General features: G+C 43.8%; 1 protein-coding gene across 1 annotated transcript in view; it reads left to right on the forward strand.

The window, feature by feature from the left end:
* The first annotated feature begins 1,394 nt into the window (after positions 1 to 1,394).
* Positions 1,395 to 14,215, forward strand: part of KANK1 (KN motif and ankyrin repeat domains 1) — a 193,344-nt gene continuing 180,523 nt past the window's right edge. Inside the window, exon 1 of the mRNA XM_036928455.2 lies at positions 1,395 to 1,518. The gene's annotated coding sequence lies outside the window, so the exon portion shown is untranslated. The remainder of the gene's footprint in view (positions 1,519 to 14,215) is intronic.

Below are 14,215 nucleotides of genomic sequence, written 5' to 3' on the forward strand. Positions count from 1 at the left end.
AGTAGATACAGTGAATCCACATACACTGTTCTACAGATGAAGAAATTGAGGTCCAGAAGGAAGAAACAGGTTTGCATACTGTTACCCCCTGAGTTGCAAAGGGGCTGAGACTAAACATGAGATTTCATGTCCCTAGGTACCTTTGAGCTGTCCTTTGCCTGTCCTCTTAACAGGCGGGGGTCATCAGTTTCAGGCATTTGCAGGTGTGCTTTGCTGTAAACAAGTAGGGAAGCATTAATTTCACAGCTTCTACTCCCCAGAGGCCAGCATTTCACCTTGTTAGGTTTGGTGACTTTTCTCTTTAACGCACTTGCAAGAATATTGTGAGAAGTGTAAGGACGCGCTGGGCGTGTCGCTCTGGAAGGGTCAGTGAGGACACGCCCCCACCCCCTTAAGAAAATCGGTGATGGGAGAACTGGCATTAATGGTATTTTTTGTCGTGGAAATACTTGGTTTTTGTAAAGTCAGTCCTCCCGCCCTGTCGCCAAACTCTTTCTCGGTTTATTCAAACAATCTTAAATTTGTAAGAAGATTCAAGTCACAGCCTCTCATTCCTACCCATCTCTCATGCACACACGGCGACTGCTCTGAATGGAGTGTCTGACTTCCTAAGTGGGTTCTCAGCTCCCGATGCCGGCGCTGCGTCTTCTCTGGCGTCCCGCGAACACCCTTTGGACGCGCATACTCTCCCTTCCACCCAGGAGCCTGTCCCGCAGCTGAGCAGGAGCAAACGCACGGAGGAAACAGGACCAGTCCAGGGAACAGTAGAAGGTTTCTGGCTGCCCCAGTGACGATCCTGCTCAGGCACCTGCAGACTCCGGAGTCCTGCTCTCACCAGGGGCCAAAAAACAAACCCACAGCTGCAGAGTGATTTCCTAGCGGTGTGGAGGGTGGGGACAGTAAAAAGACGCTAGGCGAGGGTGCCAGCCTACACGGTCCTGGTGCCTCTCCTGGTTAGACAGGATAGACCTGAACGGATGCAAGTTGCCCTGGGGTCTGGGTTTTTTGCCCTGGGGCGGTGGGAAGTAAACACACTTGGGCAGAGGGAGGGCGCGGCGACGAAGCGGCTCCTCCGCACGGTTCCTCGGTGCAGAAGCCAGCCCGCCAGGCCGGGGCGAGGCGGCGGAGGTGCGCGAAGGTACTTCAAGGCTCGGTGGAGTGGCGAAAGCGCGCAGGCGCACTGGCGCCCGCCCGCCGGCTGGCCTCGGGGTACAAAGAAGCGCGGCGGAGAGCGGGGATTCCTTGAGTTCTCGGGAGCCGCTTGGGACTCCCTCCCGCCCGGCTCCGGGACGCAGTTTCCGGCTTTTCCCAGTCAGTGTCTGAAGCTTGCCAGTCTCCCCCGACTTCTTCGCCCCTGCAGTGGCTGCCGGCCCAGCCCGTTTCGGGGTTTAATTCTGGCGCTTGCGAGCCGGGGCCGGCTCCGCCCTCTCCGCTCCGCCCCCTCCTGCGAAGTCGGGCGCCTCGGCTGAGCTTGGGAGCGGCGGGCCCGGCGGGGCAGGTTGGGAGGAGCGCCTGGAGGTGAGTGGGGCAGGGCGCGGCGCGCCGCCCTTCTCCCCAGCGCGGGGGCGCCCGGGCTCCGACCCCTGCCCCGGGCCGGCCCCCGCGCCCAGCCAGGCAACTTGGAGCGCGCCGCGGGCGCACGGTGGCCGTGGCGTGGCGGAGGGCAGCCCCCGCGGGCTCCCGCTTTCCCGGGTTGCCCTGGGGGCCTCAGGGCGGGCCTAGGGACGGGGTCCCAGAGGTTGCTCGGACCGGCGCGCGCTGCGGCGGCGGCCGGGACGGTCTGGAAGGCGAGGCCAGGGCGCCTGGGTCCGGGCAGCGGAAAAGTCCGGGCCCGGCGACGGGAGGGTGCGGGCGCGCCGCCCTTAGGCACTCCATTGCCCTATATTAGACCAGGATGGGGTGCGAGACCCTCTCCGAGGAGGCATGCGGTGAAGTTCTCGGCGCCGCTCCGCAACGAGGGAGTGGCGGTTGACCCCTTTATCTCTGAGCAGCAGGTGGCCTCGGGACACCCTGTGCCCACTCCGAGATGGCTCTGGCCGGGGCTGGGGAGGCCGGGAGGTGGAGGAAGGGGCGTGGGAGCGCTGGGCCTCCGCGGCCCGCCGCGCCTGGCGGGGACAGCGCGGACTTGTGGAGAGCCCGCGGCGTCAGGTGGAGAGAGGACGTGAGTGCCCGTGACGGACGCGGTCCCTGAACGCCCCCCACTACCATGCCACTTCGGCAAATGTGCAGGGAATCCCACGCCCACTGCAGCCACCTCCACTTGGGTCGCCCTTGGAACTTTCAGAGGCAGCTCTTCTTGGTGGATCCTGCCGGTCAGTAAGAGCTATGCTGCACCAGGGTCACTTGGTGATGATTTGGGCTGAGTTAGTTAAAAATAATCTATGGCGTCCCCCAGCGCTCGCTCTCTGTACAGCTCTCCACGGAGGTTTGTCTCGTATTAATGAATGAAATACGTCACGAGAGCCCTGAGACTAATAAGGAAGATTAATAGTCCAGATTTGTAATTGTGCAGCTTCTTACCCCATCTTCATCCCACCCTCTCCCCCACCCTCTCTGAGCTGGAAGGAAATCAGGGCCTGTTTCCTCTTTTTTAATTCATGAGTTTATTCAGCTTGATTTTAGGTGGTACTTAGCTGTTATCTCTATTAGTTTGTTCCTTTCATTTAACTTTATTAAGAAGTTGGATTTCCCACTTTTTTTCTAAACATATTTGTTTAAAAAATTGAGATATAATAAACATGCCATTAATTTATCCTTTTAAAGTGTACATTTTAATGGTTTTTAGTATATTCAAAAGCTATGCAGTCATCACTACTATCTAATTCCAGAACATTTTCATCAGTCCAGAAAAGAAACCCCATACCCATTAGTAGTCACGCCCTATTTCCCCTTCCCCCAGCCTCCCACTCCTTCATTTACAGCCGAAGTTTTCCCAAGATACAGATTGAATGAGAAAGCTGAGTGATAATCAACTTCAGTTTTTTTCAGTTTGGGGAAAGGTGCTGCTGCTGAAGCGGTGTTAGAAAAATTAAGTAAGGACTGTCCTCTAGTGAGGATGGAGGAGAAGCAGCTAGTGGAGGAATAAAATTGCCTCCTTTAAAGATGCACGAAGTAGGAATGCATTTCATCCCCATATGGCACAGGGGTGCTCTCTGCACTCTAGATTTGCCACATCCACAAATCATTCTAATTGATTTTCTACCTCAGCAAAAGTGAATTCTGTTTTGAGTGTGTGTGTGTGCGTGTATTTGGGAGGAGGTATTAGAGAAAACAAAGGACGGAAGGTTAAAAAACAGTTCTGTTTTTAGATCAGACAAACAGGCCCCAAGGAAAGAAACACGCAGATGACCACTAGAATCCATAGAGTCAGTACTTCGGTTCATTTTGTGAATATGGGCACGTGCTGGCAAATAGTCCTGTGAACCAATGTGCTCATGCAGGAACTCCTGCTCTGGGAGGAGGAAGAGGATGGGTGAGGTCTAGTTGGAGGACTCGAGGAATTAGTGAGGGGAGCAGGAGAAAGTCTGAGAGGGGCAGTGCTGGTAGAAGCTGAGGTCCTTAAGCGGGAGCCCATTCAGAAGGGGATCTCAATGAAAAACTACAAACACTTCACTTGGGCACTTGTTGGATTATTTGTGCATGCTTTAAACATCATATTTTAGTGGGTAGAGTTGAAGCCATCCAAATTATACAACCACCACCACCACTCTGCCCTCCAGTCAAATAAAGGAGGTAAGTTGGTTACAGGGTATTTTCTGCCAATTGCTGCATGAATGGCTTGGCTTATGCCATCTTTTTATTTTAAAGTAATTTTTAGAGTTGAACTGTAATATACATGTAAATCTTAAGTATACAACGTGATGATTTTCACCAAGCAGACATAAACTTATAACCAGCACTGAGATCAAAAAACAGAATGTTGCCATATTGCAGAAGATTCCTCATAATGTTTTCTTGTCACTCTTTCTCCCGAAGGGTAACCACTGCCCCAGCAGTAGATTAGTTTTGCCTGTTTTCATGTTCTATATACAGAGATCATACAGTATGTTTTTTTGTATCTGGGTTCTTTCTCTCCAAATTATGTTCATGAGATGTGGCTATGTTGTTGCATGTGGCTGTGGTTCAGTCATTATCATTGCTGTGCAGTAGTCCTCTGTGCCTATATGCCAATGAAACCATTCTAGGGTCGATGGGCGTTTGCATAGTCTCTAAACTTTGCCTATGGTGAACAGTATGACTTTGAGCATTCTAGTACATGTCTTGATACACATACACACATTGTTTAGGGTATGTACTCAGGAGTAGAACTGCTCAGTTCTAATCGAGTGTTCAGTTTAGAAGACAGTACCAAACAGATTTCAAAGTGGTTGTGTGTTTCATACTTCTACCAGCAGTGAATGAAGAGTTCTCAGCTATCTTTTTTAAATTGCAGAAGCAGTATAATCCTTAAGAGAGTTTTGCAAATGGATGAAAGGTAAACCATGTTTATCCCATTCAGCAAACTGATTCTTTCTGTTGTGTTCACCTGCAGTGTTTTTCAATGTCTGTTCATATTTTTATGGAGTCATAATCTTAGTATTCAATTTTATATTTTGTTTATGCCTTAACTATCTATCTAAATACTGCTTCAGTCTCCACAACTTTCTAAGTCCTGCATACATCCACATTCCCAAGCACATGTTTTCACTTAATCCCATTGCTGGAAATGTGTGTTAATTTTTTGGAGTTTCACTAGTATATATTGTTTCAGGAGTAATCTTTATGCATATAGTTTCCCCCCCTTTTAGATTATTTCATAAACTAGAGACTTCCCGTTTTATGGCTCTGGATCCTTATTGTTAAATATTACCGGCAGACTGGAGTTGTCCTTGTATCTAGTACACAGTTGCTTAAAGAAATCATTAAATTGGTAATATGTTACCTACAAAAAGGTGTCTCATTTGTTTAAATTGCAATTCTCAAAATAATGGTGAGGTTGACCCTGATAATCTTTTTTATAAATAGGTAAGCAGAACTGTTGTTGTAATATTATTTACCAATCACTGTTTTTCTTTATACAATACTTTTTGCAAAGGTTCTGAGCTAGGAGAGGAGTCATACCATTAGGCTGTTGACTATCCAGAAATTATATATAAAAATTAAAATGCCAGGTAAGCAGAAACTTACATGTGACAAAGGAGTGTTTAGTTCACTTAACAGATATAGAGTGTTTGAGTCAAAAGAGGTCTTTCTTGCCTGGATAGTAGTATTGGCTTCCTTAAAAAGTAAGACTTAAGATGAGCTTTAGGGGATCTTTGGAAATTTGCTAGGTTGCAGGTATCTCTGAAGAAAAGGGACTACTGAGACATTTCAGGAAGAGAGATTAACAGTGCACAGGCTACTCTGGACAATATTGATGATAGTGTTTTCCTTACCATCCTTTTTCTGGAAGACAGTGAAAATAAACAAACTAATATAAAAACAGGAAAAAATCCTGTTTTGCACCTTCAAGTCAGGATCTTCTGGGTTGCATGAACCTTTTCCAGAGGATACCGTGCAGGGGGCTGTTTCTTTGCCTAGTTACAGCTCTTAACTCCTCCCTTTCACTGTCAAATAAAATTCAGTAAAAATCTCTCCCAGGTGAAGGCTGCTCCACCAGCTTTCATTTGGAATAAACCAATATCAGTGAGCTCTAATGAATAACAGTTACATCTCTGTTTTATGCAAGGCCCGTTGGGGAAGTCAGAGACTAAGCCCCTTACAGAGTTCAGAGCAAGTGAGGAAATGCAAAGGTATGGAATTTGCAATAGGGTGCAGAAGGATGAGAGTATCTGATATAAATGGCTCATTCTGGAAATGTAGGGTATGGAGAAACTGCTGAGAGATTTTGATGATATTTAGGGAGATTGGGTCTTCAAAAATTGTGTTGCAGGTAGAGATTAAAGCATTGCAGGTTAGGGCATTCCTTTTGAGGAAGAAAGGTGGTCCAGCAGGGCTTGGCACATATAGTGTGGTCAGTCACATGCTTGGAGACCCAGGTGAATAGCAATTTGAGACTGTACCCTTTTTCCAGTGACTGGTTACTGCTGGGCCAGCGTGGTGATATTTGTGAAAATGTTGTAGCTCTGGACCCAGACCGACTAGTTTGGAAATACATTCTGCTGCTTGCTGTGTGACCTTTGGCACAGTTACCGAACCTCTTGATTTCCTGTCTATAATAAGGGGATTTAAAAGCAACCCCCCTCATGGGGTTATTGTGAGGATTTTAAATGAGTTAAAACACATAGAGAGCACTTAAAAGACTCCTGCTACCCAATAAGTGCTAAACATGTTTTGTTTACATTTCTAAAGTAATATTCATACATAAAATAATGCAAACAACAAAGAAGGGGTCAAAATGAAAAAACACCCATCACTCCTCTGATCCCAGCTCAGCTACAGTCTCTTCTCAGGTGTGATAATTGTTAACTATTTTTTAGTTTTGGTGGTTATCATTGAACAAATTACCTCCAAAGTGAGTGGCTTAAACAATTGTTTCAGAGTATTATGGGTTCTATGGGTCAGGGATTCAGCAGGGTTTGGCTGCCTCTGTGCTTTGCAGTGTTGACTGAGGTCCCTGCATAGCACCTCGCTGGTGAGTGGGCTGGTCTGGAGGGTCCAGGAAGACTTGTTCTGTGCTGCATGCTTTGGCAGGGGAGGCTGGAGGGTCAGGCTTGGTGTTGACTGTTGGCCAGAGCACCAACACATGGTGACCTCAGTGTGGTGGTCCCACATAGTTAGGCTACTTGCATGGCCACCAGCTTTCCCCAGGTAGTAATCAGGGTTCTCTAGAGAAACAGAACCAGTGGAGTGTGTATATATTCCCAGAAAAAGATTTATTATAAGGAATTGGCTCATGTGATTTTAGAAGCTGTTGATTCCAAAATCTGCAGTGTGGGCCAGCAGACTGGAGACCAGGAAAGCCAGTGGTGAAGGGGAAGACCAAAGGCAGCCTGCTCAGGGAGGCCAATCTTTTTGTTCTATTCTGGCCATCAACTGAGTGGATGAGACCCACCCACATTATGGAGAGCAATCTGCTTTACCCAAATCTCATCCAAAACACCTTTAAGGTGGACACAACTACTTTGAGCTATGAGTTATTCAGGTGAACCAGCTGAAATCTTTAGGGCCTTTTATGATCTAACCTCAGAAGTTAGGCTGGATCATTCACAAAGCCCGCCCAGACTCAAGGGGAGGGGACATAGACCTGTCAACTGGATGGGAAGATCATCAAAGAATTTGCAGCCTTCTTTTTAAGTTGCCACAGTCCATGCTTGACCTCATAAACTTGGCAATATCTGTTAACTACCTGCTAAGGAAGAAGGGAAATTTCTATTACCTTCCACTGATCTTCTCTCTCCCTCCCCTGTAGCTCTCAATTTTACTAGATACGCTATTGTTTTTCTTGTACTATTTTTAGTTCTCTTTTTTCAGTTACTTTATAATTTTAAATAAAGCATTCCACATTCAACAAGGCCATGGAGAGATGGAACGCTCAGCTTTGTTGGAGTGTGTGTGTTTGGGAGGGGCAGTGGGGGAAGACAACAGAGCTGTCTGGAATGGGGAAGGCCTGACAACGAGGCCCTCCTTAAAGCACTCCAGCTTGTGAGCATGTACTCTGCGTGAGCATAGCAGGTGACGAAATCCAGTCATTTTTATTTTCTCTCTTTGGCTTTTAAACTCAGATACCTGTTTAGCCTTTTTCATTCTTGAGCTTTGCATTTAAAGTATGGATGCTGGAAGCAAATGATACTCTCGCTGAAGAAGAATCTTAAAACAGATACACTGTTGAGTTGGGTATTTGTGTATGGATATATACATCAGAAAAACCTGTCAGGAATAAGTATCCTCATGCTTTTTTCATTACAGAAGCAATCAGTTAATTGGAAACAGGTATGTATTTCTGTGTCAGGAAGCCTGTAGCCCTGTTGGGAGTTGTTTTTTTTTTTTTTTTCAGTTCATTTAGTTAATGGAATTGAGCAATGGGGCTTAGTTTAACTCTCAGAAGACATACTAATCCTGTTTTATAATTATCCTCTGAGAAGCGCAAGATGCTCTGTTCTGGTTGATTTACATTTATCGCATTTTGCAGATAAAACTTCTTTTGATACTATGTAATTTTTTGTTTGATTGGAGGCAAGAATATAAGTTTATTGATATCTGCATTACATTTTTGGCTAAATTTGTCTGGTTTCTGTTGGTAATTCTGACTGGTTCACCCTTTGACCTTGAGGAAAATATGAAAAAATAATTAGAGCAAAGATAGAAATCAAGCTTAAATTCATCCATCATCCATCCTTCATGCCCACCCCCCACTCTTTGCAGTGCTGCTCTTTCCTGCTATAAGCAATTACAAAAATAACTGCTTGAGATTAGCCCTTTTTAAGGCTGGGATGGTCCCCATTATGTGATGCTATTGACTCACTTTTCTACCAAGTACCCCCATATCTCTCTTCCTCACAAATAAACTCATGGACCCAAGCTTTATCATACTGCCTTCCACCCACTACTCTTACCAAAAGGTATCCTTCTAATGTCATAGATTACTTTGTCAGTCTCTGAACTTTATATATGTAAAATCACAGAGCAGAGTGTGTACTCTTTTGTGTCTGGCTTCTCTCACCCCACATTGTATTTGTAAGACTGATCCATGTTCTTTTATGTAGCTATGGGTTGCTCATTTTCATAGCTTTATTGTATTCCATTGTGTGAATATACCACTGTTTATCCGTCCTACTGGAGGTATACAAATTGGGTTGCTTCTAGTTTTGGACCAGTATGTACAGTGTTGTCATGAACAAGCTTGTGCATGTCTTCTTGTGAACATAAGTATACATTTGTGTTAGATACATGTCTAGGAGTGGCATTGTTAGGCCCCATAGTTCAGCTGTAGTAGACACTGCTAAAGTGGTTTTATTAATTTATATTCCCAACAGTGGTGTGTGAGTTCTAGTTGCTCCATATTCTTGCCAATGCTTGTTATTCTCTGTTATTTTATTTTAGCTAACCGGGTAAATGTTTGTTATTGAATTCCCCAGACTAATGAAGATGAGCACCCCAGAAAGGGCTCATATTCTTTTTATTTTATAGCATATATTTTATTCTATAATGAGATGGAAAAGCTAGGCCAGTTAAAGAATTTATGTTGAGACTTTATATTAGTGTGTCAACTAGTCTAGCTTCTGTTTCTCCATCCTATAAAATTCATTTCTTGTGGGGGTTTTAATTTGGTGGGAGATTCATCTCAAGAGATTTGCTAATAAAAATTTAAAGAACAGAAGTTTATGAATGAATTTTACTGGTTCTGAGAATTAAGGTATTCAGTATATTTGAAGACTGAAATTTTGCTCAGGATGTCTTGTTCTTTCAACTTTTCTGATTTGTTTAATCAATCTCTTAATTTTTGTCATTCCCTGTGTCAGGCTTTTTGGGAAATTTGAGTCATGTTTTGCAGTTGGCCAAGAATTAAATTTCCACATGAAACTGTAAAAGAAAATTTGAGTTCTCAGTGCAAAATTTTTTAAAGGAAAAAAAGAAAGGGTTGTCAACACAGGAGTAAGGTGGATATTGTGATGGCTTCAGCAACAGGGCTAAAAGTTTTTGCTGTTTCTCAGAAAATGAAACAAGTAGTTTCAGTGAGGCTTAACATACAATTTGGAGTTTATTTCCTGTCTGCCTTTTGAAATTTCATCCTTCAAGCTTCTATTTAGGGCACTTATGTTATCTTCTCAACTGTTTCTTTTTAAGGCTTGCATGTCTCTTGTAGACAGTCTAGCTTTGTCCTAATGCAGTGCTCCTGTTGCATTTTCCCATAAATATTATTAGGGGTATTGCTGATCAAGGGATAGACGCTACTGGTCTTAAATACCTTTAAGTATTAGTGGGTACTGTTTGGCCTTTTGATGGCAAGATTAAATCCTGGGTGGCATAACCTGAAGGGTCTTTGGAGAATCTAGGATTCTGACCTTGAGGGCAGAATAAGATTTCTCTGCCTCCAGAGATACCACACTTTGATCTCCCTTAAAAGTTATAATTCAGGAGTGGGAGGAGAGTTTACTGAATCCCTATCAAAGTTGGGAGAAAAATGATTGAAGCTTACTTACTACATTTCAGTTTCTTAGCCCTGGCACGTTTTCACTAACTGGGAGAAGCAATTATAATTGTTTACTGCTATGAAAGTTTTTGGATATTGTTTTGATTTTTTTAAGTTGAGGAAATTCAAGATTAACCCTCTAATGAAGTCGCGTGAACTTAGTTGTGCTCTGATATGTTTCCGTTGTGGGGGAGGAAAGGGGAGCAGTGGCAGTAGAGTGGGATCTGAGCATTTTTCATAACGCTGGGAATGACAGTGATGTGGGTGGCAGGCACTGGCTGGAGGAAGAGCAGGGACTTTTTATGGAGTGGCCAGGTGGAAGGGGAATGACTGCATTATGCTTCTTAGACATTAAAAAAAATTTGTTGAGTGAATATGCATAATTATGTCAGTAATACATTAAGGCTGCCACATCTTGCGTGAAGGTACGGATTCATCAATTATCAGTGACTTAGGTACCCACTGGTGGTCACTTATCCTTTAGGTGATCTGGAATTCTATACTTCCGTCAGCTAAAGTTTAAGCATTTTGCTTATAAGGAGATTTGTCCTATGAAATTTGACCCCCCACCTGCCAGGTCTCTGAGTCTGTTTTGTTCACCACCACCTCTCTCCACATACCCCTTCCTTGTGTGCTTGGGAACTTGGAGCTATGAGGGCACTATAAGTTACTCTCCCCAAATCCAGTGGACTCTGTTTTGTCAGGAGAGTTTTAATCAGTATTTAGGCCAGCAGAGAAAGAAACTGTTTCTTTTTGTTTGTCTTTTAGGTTTATTTTAGCCAACCTCAGGAAACAAAAGGCTACTGTTCAGATACTCATGGGAATCAGGGAAAACCTAAATGGAAGGCCTTTGTTTTCCCTCAGTGAAATATCCCAGGTGTTCCTGAAGCTTTTTCACACCTTCTGGAGAACCAAAGTATCTCATTCAGAAACAGAGGGCTACTGTGTCAGGACTCAGCTCTGCCTGGTATTGGGAAGGGTGCCAGCAGTTCACCTCTTGAGGTAAAGAATGAGTAAGGAGATGTTGAAGACTGTTAGCCAGCCCAGAACAATTAAATAAAGTGTACAATGGGAAAAAAACTGTCACTCTTCCCTGCTCTGTCAACTTTGCTAGGAGAAAATACTGCTGAAAGGCAATTGAAGTTTATCTAGTCAATGAATCATTTTCTTGGGAACTTTTTCTTTCAGAGAAAAAGTGTTATGAAACCTCTGGCTTCACATCCAGTTTGACCCAATAACTGTGCTTTCTGGTTTACCTGCTTTGAGTCCTGATGAAAATCTGTTACCCGCATGTTGATCTCTGCATATGAGCATGGGTCTCCGGCTGAGCTGGACCGCCCAATCCATGGAAACTGCTTCATCCGGAGCATCTCCTATTCTCTCCTTGACCCTCAAGGTGACCTAAGGCAGCCTTTCCTTTCCCATTTCTTCCCCGTTTTTACTTTATTTTTAGACTGGTCAAATTGGAGTGACCTGATAGAGTAGTGGTTAGAAGTTTGGGCTGTAAAGTCACAACTCTGCTGCTTCCTGCCAGGCCATGTTTTCTTTGCCTCTGTGTGCATGAAGAGGAACATTCATACCATCGTGCCATCACGTTTAAGTGTACATTGTGTGGGGGTGGGGAAGGAGGGAGGTTAAAGGAGACACCTAAGATACAGTATTTCCTGACTGTAAAACTCCCAGACAAAAAATAAAATCTCAAAAGACCTGTCTTGTTTGCTTATGGCCAGAGGAGCAGAGAAAGGGTTGTGATCCCAGAGAGCACCCATGGATCAAGGAGGTAGTACCCTGGGTACAAGTAAAAGGTTAGAGGACCTGGGACCCAGTAGGATACCCCAACTCCATAAAGGGCCACCACCGTTCTCCCTTCTCTGCAAACTCTCCCACTGTTTTGGCTGAGCAAAATCGTGTTTGTCTGTCACATGGGGATAACAAGAGATACTGTGCAGTGTTGCTGAGAAGATCAAGGAGTAATTGGTGTGAAGCTTACAGAGCTTTGTTGAAATCTGGATCACTCTGAGAAGCTTCTTGCTTCTCCTGCTGCCCCAGCAGCCAAGGAAACTGACTGGTAGTTAGGATAATGGGATTCCTGGTGATTGCTGTTGGTGGTTAAGGTTGGAGTTCTTGTCCCTGGGGTCCCTGGGATGGGGAGAGATGAGATATGTATTGGTACCCCAAGTGCTCTGAATACCTCTTCTGGGAAATGCTTTGCAGAACTGCTGGTTATGCTCTGCTATGCTGGAAGCTTGTTGTGGGACTTTTAAGGGCTGGTAGGGCAAACCATTCACCAAACACCACAATGTTTCCAGAGCATAATATATAAATACATTTGATAAACTACATCATGATATTGTTAAATTGGTGATTCCTTGTATCTGAGGAGGCTTTGGGAGAGTGAAGTTAGTAACATTGTCTTTACAACCCAAGGCCTATGCAAAGGCTAGGTTCCACTCAATTAACTAGTTAACTTAAATCAGTGGCTACATAGACACAAAGAATTGGGTCTGCACCTCTCATGTACTGTTTTGTCTGTTCTCATGTCTGTTAAAATAAAGAACTTTCATTCAGCAGTACAAATTAAGAGTGAAAAGGCAAGTCACAAAGTAAAAGATACTTGTCATATGAATGTCCAACAATGAACTTGTCCTGAATATGTAAAGAATAGCTACAAATCAACAAGAAAAGCAGAAAACCTAATTTCAAAAATGAGCAAAAGGGCATTCAGTGTCATCAGTCATCAGGAAAATGCAAATTAAAAGTATAAAATACCAATAGATGCCTACCCAAATGGCTAAAAATTACAAACCCAACCCAACCCAACCCTGATAACCAAATATTAATGGAGATAAAAGCTCAAACTCTCATACATTGCTAGTGGAAGTGTAATTGGTTTAAACACTTTGGGAAACTATTTGTACTCTTCTATAAGGTTGAACATATCCTATGAATCAGTAATTATATTCCTAGATATGTATATATATATATATATATATATGTCCAACAGGAATGAGTGCATATGTGCACCAGAAGTATTTACATGCATGTTCATAATAGAATAATAGAAACGTATGGAAATGATCCAAATGTCCATGAATGGGTAAATTGTGATACGGTTATGCAATGAAGTACTACAGTGCAATAAAAGAGAACAAATTACCACTACACAGAACAACATGATGAATCTCATAGATATTATGTTGCGTAAAAGAAATTAGAAACAAGTGTACATATTGTATGATTTTATTTGTTCAGAGCTCAAAAAGAGGCAGAAGTAACCATGGTGACAAAAGAACAGGGCAGGGAGTGGTACTGGGGATATATTGACTGGGAAGGAGTATGGGCATTTCTGGGTCCTAATGATGTTCCCTTTATTTGACCCCATTGCTGATGACATGGAGACATCATTTGTAAGAATTCATCATTATATGTGTGTTATTCTTTAAAAAAATTTGTTAAACATTTAAATTAAAAATTTTAATAAACCAGTAAGGCTTATTGGCTGCAAAAGAGAGAAACTCCATTAATACTGGCTTAAACAAACCAGCATCAACAATAAGGAATTTCTTGGAAGAAATTCAGTGAAACCCAAGAGAATAATAGCCCAGCCTCATCCTGGGAACTGGGGAGTTGGGGTCTGAAACTGTGATTTCTCAGACAAGATACTCATGGTATCTTGTCTTCTGCGTTTGCACTATTTTTTGGCTTTCTCTAGAGACCACTTTTCTCTGCTTCAGCTTGCATGTAGTAGAAAATAGCAGCCCAGCCCTTACTTATCAAGACTCCCATTTCAAGCCTGATTTCTCTATGCCATACAGTTCACTGACCGGCTTAGCCCAAGCCTCCTTGCTCACCATGGAGAATAGGGACCATTGTGTAGTCCAGGTGGCTGTGGGCAGAGAGGCTGGGATCATGTAGGAGATACAGAGCAGCCAAGGCTAAGGATGGCTGGATCTTTCTGAAAGGGAAGTGTGTGTGGGAAGAAAATGGTTGCCATCCTACCACATACTCACTTAATGAATGTCTGCTTCCTCCCATCATTTCCAGCCACTATTTGGAACAGGGAACAGAGTCCCCAGGAATTCTTTATTTCCTCACAACCAAATC

The sequence above is a fragment of the Manis pentadactyla genome, chromosome 3, assembly GCF_030020395.1.
Source record: "Manis pentadactyla isolate mManPen7 chromosome 3, mManPen7.hap1, whole genome shotgun sequence".
Classification (NCBI taxonomy): Eukaryota; Metazoa; Chordata; class Mammalia; order Pholidota; family Manidae; genus Manis; species Manis pentadactyla.